Source organism: Camelus ferus, chromosome 24, assembly GCF_009834535.1.
Source record: "Camelus ferus isolate YT-003-E chromosome 24, BCGSAC_Cfer_1.0, whole genome shotgun sequence".
Classification (NCBI taxonomy): domain Eukaryota; kingdom Metazoa; phylum Chordata; class Mammalia; order Artiodactyla; family Camelidae; genus Camelus; species Camelus ferus.
The window spans coordinates 23,721,943-23,730,382 of NC_045719.1; the positions used below are offsets into that span (position 1 = coordinate 23,721,943).

General features: G+C 38.4%; 1 long non-coding RNA gene across 1 annotated transcript; it reads right to left on the reverse strand.

The window, feature by feature from the left end:
* Positions 1-360: 360 nt before the first annotated feature.
* LOC116659621 lies at positions 361-8,040 on the reverse strand. The gene is made up of 3 exons (XR_004315006.1): positions 8,030-8,040; positions 3,111-3,115; positions 361-1,382 (listed from the first exon to the last, which is right to left on the reverse strand). It is a non-coding gene; the product is annotated as an uncharacterized LOC116659621 (long non-coding RNA).
* Positions 8,041-8,440: the final 400 nt, after the last annotated feature.

Consider the following 8,440-nt stretch of genomic DNA (forward strand, 5'->3'; position numbering starts at 1 on the left):
AAAAGCTTCCCCTGACTACACAAAATTATTGGCTCTACTTTTCTCGTTCTGTGCTTTCTGTCCCAACTAAAATTTCCCTATACATCTCGTTATTTTGGATTTCAGTCAGTGGCCTGATAATGCATTTTGTAGAAAGTTTGATTGTTCCTACAGATCGCTATCTATTGATGAGCATTTTATTCTTTTAGTATTAAGTAGAACAACTGACTTCCAATCTACAGCTTTTCCTGTAACTGGAGAAACAATAAAGCTTACACTGACGTCACTCACCAATACACTACCAGACTCACAGCTTGTCCTGACCGCACTCTGACCTCCTCTAGTCAGTGTCCAGAAAAATCAAGCCCACACACATGTGGATGTGACTCTATAGGGCCAGCACGCCCACCTTCTCCATTTACTTACTCTCAGTTGTCACTACTTTCCTATATTTGACCTAGAAGTTGCCCTCCTCCTACCCCTACCCTGAGCATTTCAGAAGAGTAACCTAAAAACTAAACTCTTCATGGCACAAACTGTAATCGCATTACTAGTAGCCATAAGGTTAGCCTATGAATGAATTTAAAAGGATTAGAATGAACGTATGATAATTACTTTAAACAAAAACATTTTGACTCATAAAACTGTAATTAACTTCATAATTATCAAATGGCATTAGTCTATATTACTATCCTCTTTGCATTTACAGTATCCTATATGGATACTAATATATAAATCACACTTAATATCCCAATTACTATGCTCAGATGGCACAATATCATCATTTTTCATTACAGCCGCTGTCACCACGCTCAGCACCCATTCTACGTGAGCTGGCATAACACCTGCCATCAGTGCTCCCCGCCTGTGCGGCTGCACCGGGACCGTCACTAACAGCTGTGGGATCCAGCGCCTGTGGTACTGATTATGTACAAAATCTTAACCTTCTCCAAGGCTAAAACTCATTATTCCAAACATTATAGTAATACAATTAACATGATTACCAAAATTATATCCTCTGAATTAACACTAAACCTTATGTCCTATTAACCAGCCTTATCAGCTCACTCTTCCTGAATCAACTGACACTAGCCTTCACTTTTCACTAGCCTTCCTCTCTGTTAGTGCCTCCACTTGCATCAATGTCTCTTCTCCCACCAGCACACACAGCCAGCCGATTTCATCCATCCCAGCAATCATTAATCCCCAAAACTGTATCATCACAAATAACTTCTTACAAACATCCTTAGACTTTCACACTTCACAACTGACCACATTCTATAGTTTAATCAAAACAACATTAGTCAAAACCCTAATTATTTACTACCCACTGAGAAAATCAGACAAGATGATTAAATTCAGGACTCTGTTTCTTACAGTATGTACTCCTTGGATCACTTCCACTTGTCACTGCACTAATTTTTACCCAGAATCTTGTAGGTTCCTTACATTTTATAATAATTCAACACTAAACTCAGGCAGCATCCATTTCTTAATCTGGTGTTTCCCCATGACTGACACGTGTAAGAGAATTTATGGTAAATATGCCCCTTTAGGATCTGCTCCTTTGGTTCCCAAGAGCATAACTGGAGTTTGCATTCCTGGACCCAGAGCACCTGCAGTCATGCTGCTCACACTAGGCAGCTGGGGCACATCACACATTATAATTCAAGCCCTTGGAAAACCAGACGGCATAGTCCTGTCCTTATGACTATCTTTATGAAGGAATGAATCATAACAAGCCCCATCTGTCTGTGCCAGACAGACGTACAGCCACTCCCCGCAAGGCTCCCCACCAGCCACACACAGTAGGAGCTGTGGGCATCCGTGCTCAGACAGCGTGAGGTCACTAGCAGGTGCTCCAGCCCTGACAACCACCCGCGCCTTACGTCATGGTCTGAAACACGTGTCAGGCACCCAGGCACGGGGTTCAGCACTGGGAGGAGGAGCCCCCTCAGCTGGGGTGAAAACCAGCAGGCTTGCTGGAGCACTGTGAGAAGCTGAGTCCCTGCTCTTGAAGAGCCTGTGCAGAGACCCACTGACTCCCCATCACGGCAGGGACACAGCAGGCTGAACACTGCCTGGGGCTCTGGCCAGGTTGCAGGGGTGGCTCAGGCGGGCCCCCTGGACTCCCCCAGGCTCCTGGCCCCACCCTCCTTGTTCGGTGCTGCTCCCCACTCAGGTGGAGGCTTCCACTGCCAAACCGCTCAAGCCGCCCAAGCCGCCCAAGCCGCTCGAGCCGCCGCCGCCACACCGCTCAAGCCGCTCGAGCCGCCCAAGCCGCCGCCGCTTCCCCCGCCGCCTCCCAAGCAGCCACTGCTCCGAGATTGCGGCGCCAAAATCAGCGGAAAAACGGAGCTCGAATGTAGCACAGACAAGGTAGCTGTTGGTTTACATACATACATAACCTGATTTAATTACTCAACTGAGGAAGAATGTATTTTCTTGTGGGTCTGTGTATTCTCAAATTCTTAGGGCAATTTAAAAAAAATGACAGACTACTTCTCTAGTCTTTATCTAGTTCCGATAGTAGACTTCGATGGCCTTTTATTTACTTACTCATTCATTTAACAAGTGTAATTTAGTGGGGATCTATTTCCAAGTATGCATTTTACAAGATACTTATGACTTGGGAAATGGAAGTGCTTCCTTATTCTGGTCTGGTTCCCTAAGTAAATGTTTTAAGATAAACCAAAAAGGGAATATAAGAAGGAGTATAAGAGTATAAAGGAATATATTATTATTTTTCTTTGATTTCATATCAGATTTATAAGAAGTTGCTCTAGATCTGAGGAAGTATAATGAATTAAACTTCTTCAGTTGGTTTAGAAGGCCTAATTATGTATTTTTCTTGACTTTGTTTCATAAATTTTTAATTATCAAAAGAATTACGTATTTTCCTCCTTTTCTTACTTGTAAATTCCTATGGTTTTGAATGAATCTGAAACCTCAAAATTAAAACACACATACTACCGGTTAATATTTTGCCTGACCCTTTTCCAAATAAATTGAAGAATCTACCAAGAAAGATATTTTTTCCCACAGGTACTTTTGATTTGCTCTCTCTTCTTATTTTATTTCAATTGGCATTATCAGATTCTAGACCTCAGAAGAAGTTTTACTTATTCCACTCAGACTTGGAATTTCTTTCAAATTTAACAAGATAATTCTTGGTGAAATCATTTAAATGTTCTAGGTAAAGTCTATAATATACAGTAGATTCACATTAAACTAAATTTATTTCTTTTTACTTCATTCAACTGTTAAAATCATTAAAGAAGAAAATTTAAATGATATAAACAAATTTTATTTAACACTTCATGAAGTGGACTGTCATATTGCAGAGAACTGCAAAATGGGCAGAAGGCAAGAAATTTTTATAGGATCAAGAATAAAGAGCAAGGAAGAGGAAAATAGAAAATATCTGATTGGCTGAGGCTACACAACTTTTAGGGTGAGAAGACCCAGAGGTCTACCCATATAAGGAAGTACTAAGCATATAAGGAAGACAAAGGATAATTTGGACTTAAAAAAACACCAAATTTATTTTTATAAAATGACACAATAGAGATAATTGTAAAATACAGAATAGAAAAAATGTCTACAAATGTTTGACAAATATATCTAGAATATACAGATACATTCAGCAATAATATCCAGACCTCAGAATCATAGTGTTGAGTTAAGAGAGTAGGAAATAGAATAAGGCATCATTTAGTTAACTTAAAGTACGTATAATTACAAAAGATATTTAAAAGAAAATTGTAAGGGTTTCAAACATCTCAGTAAAAGTGAGTGGGATGAGAATGGAGATCAAGAAAGGAAAGAAAGTCAAATGAAACAAGGGATTGGATTTCCACAAACAGTAAAACAATGAGCTGCTGAGCTGCAAACCCAAGATGTGCTTAGTCCTGCCCTGAAAATTGAAGGAGGTCAAATGAAACAATCAATCAAGAAAATAAGACACCTTGGTGGGAGTTAATTAGAAAATAAATACATTGATTTTTTTTCAGAATTTTACTATGACGTCAACTCTTTATGCTTCAATTCTTTTTGCTGCCTGTTCCTCTTCCACAGTTTTAATACACCCTGAAGGCTGAGAGGGTTAACTACATAACTAGAAATAATTTAGAGAGAAAGAGTCATTGAAATATAAAAAGGAAACATCCTGCATCACTCTGAGCATTTTTTATGGCAGTGTAAATTCTCTTCATTCAAAAAGCATCTTTTAATATTTTAATTAGGATACTGTGTTCTATGAAAGAAACATCGGATTTTAGGAATGCAAATGAGGGTGCGTTATGAAACAAAGATGCAGAATTTAAAAGGTAATATGCCCTTCAGCAAGCAGCAGTAAAGAGAAAGGATGTTGGGAAGGATCAAGGAAATATTGTGATTTTTGAAATGAAAATTGTACTAGCATTTTTCAAATTTAGCAGTTTGACAAGGCTAATGACAGTTGTAGTACACTTCTAGTTTAAAATGCAAGAATTATCTTTGGCTAATAAACAAGAAATCAATCCAACAGGATGTGCTTATTAGCATTAACTAGGACCCTGTATAGTTTCATGATAGCACCTCCCTCTGGCGAAGTAGGTGTGCAGGATTCCATTCAGTTGCTGTCTGGGCTCCCTTCTTCTCCCCTTTCCCTTTTTTTTTTTTTTGCTCTTTGCTAGGAAACAAAGAAGACATTAATTGCAGATTCAGCTATAAAATATAGCTGAATTTTAGTTTTCCCATTTTAAACACGAAGGAATTGAGCCTCTGAAAGGTTAAGCAGTTGGCCAAGTGACAGAGCTGGGACTAAAATCCAGGACTGCAGTGAAAGCTCACATTCTCAAGAATGAGACTGCATTGCTGTAGAACTGGAACATAGGACTTCCTCATTCCTAAAGGAGAATTTTGGACACATCTTCTTTAAAATTAAATTTGTGTTGTTTCTTTGTTTCTAACAGGAAAGGAAACCTGCCTAGAAGAAAAACTTCAAAAGAGCCGTGATTTTCTGTCTCAATCAGGATGGGATGCATTGCTGGGAAAGTATTGTGTGAACTATTTTCTTAAGTTTAAAAAAAGGAAAAATAAGGTCAATGCTTGTCCATAGTCCAGGCTACTTGCCAAGGCTGAGACTTTGGAATTAAGCAAGCTACCCATGCCTAGACTCCACACTCAGGCTCTCCTTCCTACTGAGAAGCTGTGGGTGTTGTAGACTTGATTGGGGATCGAGTTTGGCTAGCCCTGTGTCTTCCATATGCCTGAAAACCAGCCACAAACTCAACCAGTATTATCAGGTATCCCCTTAAGCTATCAGGAATTATGTGTTAAGATACTGTAGTGCACGTTTAAGCTACATTGAGCCATGATGCTGATGAAAGAACAAAGACTTAGGTCTTTACTGTGTCAGTTTCATCTTATTCACTAAAATAAACCAGCATGTTAACCAACATTCACGTCAGGACTAGGAGAGTCAGTGGTTAAACATTTACCCGCAGGCGACAGGACAATCAATTATGTTTACCACAAATTTCATGTCCCACAATGTAGAAGACATATAGTCAAAATGAGAGATGTCCAGAAAGGAATATATATATAAAACAATAAAAGGACATCTTATAAAAAAAATCAGTTAAATGTACTTATGATGTCTTGTCCTGCAGATGATAAGATTCACAATGTATATTACAGTGCTTATCAAATAACTGAGGTCTTAAGACTTCCATGGTCCCAGTGGGTAGTCTCACACATGACTTTAGGCTAAAAAGGCACACACTTTTCACCTCAATCTTAGGAAGAATTTTCTAGCAGCCAGAACCACCTCAAGGTGATTATTTATGTTATGGTTTACACTGGGAGTTAATGCACTTCCTACTCCTGGGCAAACTGAGACATAAGCTTAATAAACATGTGATATGAAGCATCTAACTGAGAAAGCTTTCTAAAGCAGGTGAGTCTTTTTAGATCTTTCACAGTATTAAGGCCATGTGAGTCCAAGAATGAAGATATTTCTGAATATATTTATTTGATGTCACATCAATTTTATCTATTCATTCATTTAATATGTTGTAGATTTGTTTGTTTCATTTCAAACACAGTTCTAGGTCCTGATGAGAGAGTCAATAATAAGATGGGTAAAACCCCTGGCCTGCTTAAGCTGGGAAAGACAAATGATAAACATGAACAAATATATAAAATAATTTTAAATAATGATAAGTACTAAAAAGAAAAGAAATTAACAGTATGGGGGATAGAGAGCATTAAGGTGGAGGGAAGAAAGTTTGCTTTGGTTAAGATTATATGGAATGGGTGATCTTACACCCTCTCTGTGGAGATGATATTTAAACAAAGAACTGAATGGTCAAAAACAGTGAGCAGTGATAAAGGTGCCGGGTAAGAACAGGAAGCGAGAATATCCATTGTAAAGGTCCTGAAACAGCAGTGAGCAGTGCACACTTAAAACAAGGCTGTTATGGCAAGAAAGAGAAGAGTCCTCGTCAAGGTCAGGGAGGCAGTAAGGAAACATACGCGGCACAGGCTTGTGGGCAATGTGACGGAGCGTGGGCTTTATTCTAATTTCAGTGGAATATTGTTTTAAACAGGAGGTTGATGTGATTTAAATTATATTTTTAAAGATAAAGTGGCTTATGTTCTGAAATAATTCAGAAACAGATTTGAGAGTCAGGTGTAGGGAAAGATTGAGAAGTGAAGCTAGATTTGTTTATATTTATTTATACATGCAGCCAAATCAGTAAAATTCTCCTCTGCTGGACCTCTAGATCCTGGATACACATGCCCAGAGAATCTGCCAAGTTCAGCTTGGTGGGTATCTAAACTTTAGTCCTATAGCAGGGCTGCTGAAGCCCATCTGTTCTATGAGACCTTATGAAAATAAAATAAGATAATAGATGTAAAACCCCTGGTATGATCAATGCTCAATAAACATTAGCTAGTGTTATGGGTAGTAAACTACACATATTTTCCATTTCCTCCTCTGGAGTAAGTATCTCAACAAATTCATTCCTTTTCTTCGTAAAGCTGAATCAAACATAATAGGCATGTTTTAGGCAAATACCATGCATACCAGAAAAGAATATTTCAATGGCTATCTCATTCCTTCTCCATATAGAATATTGTTAAATAAGAATACTTAAGAAACTTATTTTATTTTTATTCAATTAATCAAATCCACTTAATATTATACTATCTTCTTTTAAAAATAGTTTAAAGAAACAGAATTCACACACACACAGACAACCACACACAAAGTGACAATATTGTCCACAATCCTGTCTTTCACAGATACTCGTTGTTAACATGTGGTTCTATATTGACTTTTGAGGCAGCCAATTATCCAAATGCTTCATCTAGGGAAAACTGCTTTATAATGGCTGCATACTTAATTGAATGAGTAAATTAAAGAATTTTCTAAAATATAATTGGAAATACTCTGACAAGAGGAAGATAAATGCTAAGTATTGCCTGTCACAAATAGAAACATTTTTAAAGGATGGCATCTAAAATATCGTGCAGAAACGTAGGTGCCGGTCATCTCAGTTGCTGTAAAGTAGGACAGGATAAAACAGCCAACCCAGTGCATACACAGCATTTCAGATACCGTTGTACCACCACAGCCCTGCACAGTCCGCTGTCCAACTTAGCGGCATAGCCACGCCTCACAGAGTCAGAGTCAGGTTAGGTCTCAGTTTAGTTGGCCTAAAAGAGACATCATAACATGTCTCTCTCTCAATACGGACAAAGCTTTAACCCGAAGTGAATAATACACCAGTTAGTTGTAAATATGCTATTTTGACAGGAAGATAAGGCCTACTTGTTCATATATTATTCAACCCTCCTACATATTAACATACATGATCTCAATACATTTTATTCTAATAATTAGGATGTTTTCATTTCTTTAGATAAAAACATCTGAGCTTCAGAACAGTTGAATGGTTTACTGAAAGTAACAGAATAAGCTGCAGGCCTTGAAATCATCTTTTCCTTTATTCATGTAACACAACACGCTCTAATGTCTTATATGAGAAACAATGGGCACAGAGCGCACGTTCTCCTTTAGACTGAAGAATGTGTTCGACTTGCAACCACACTGCTAGAAAAGCACTTAGCCATGTCCGTCCCCACCCAGCCTTCTCCCACAGAAAATGTGTTCAGTGCTTCTGTGAGCCAAAAGCTGCCCTTCCTACCACAGCTTCAACATACTAGGTCAGAGTTCAGAAAACACTCGAAATTTTCAGTTATTGCCATTTTTATATTGTCTAGTGTTCTTTATACATATTCTCTACTTAAGTGCAAGTTATATTGGGTGCAAGAACCATCTTGTTTATTCTTTCTTTCTGAAAATGTCTCTGCTTTTCTCCTATCTTCTCACCCTATCTAAGTTCCTCCCTGTGCAGTGTTTGTGTTGCCTTTACCTGGTGGTCAGTCCAGTAGGGCTGGAGCAGAATGT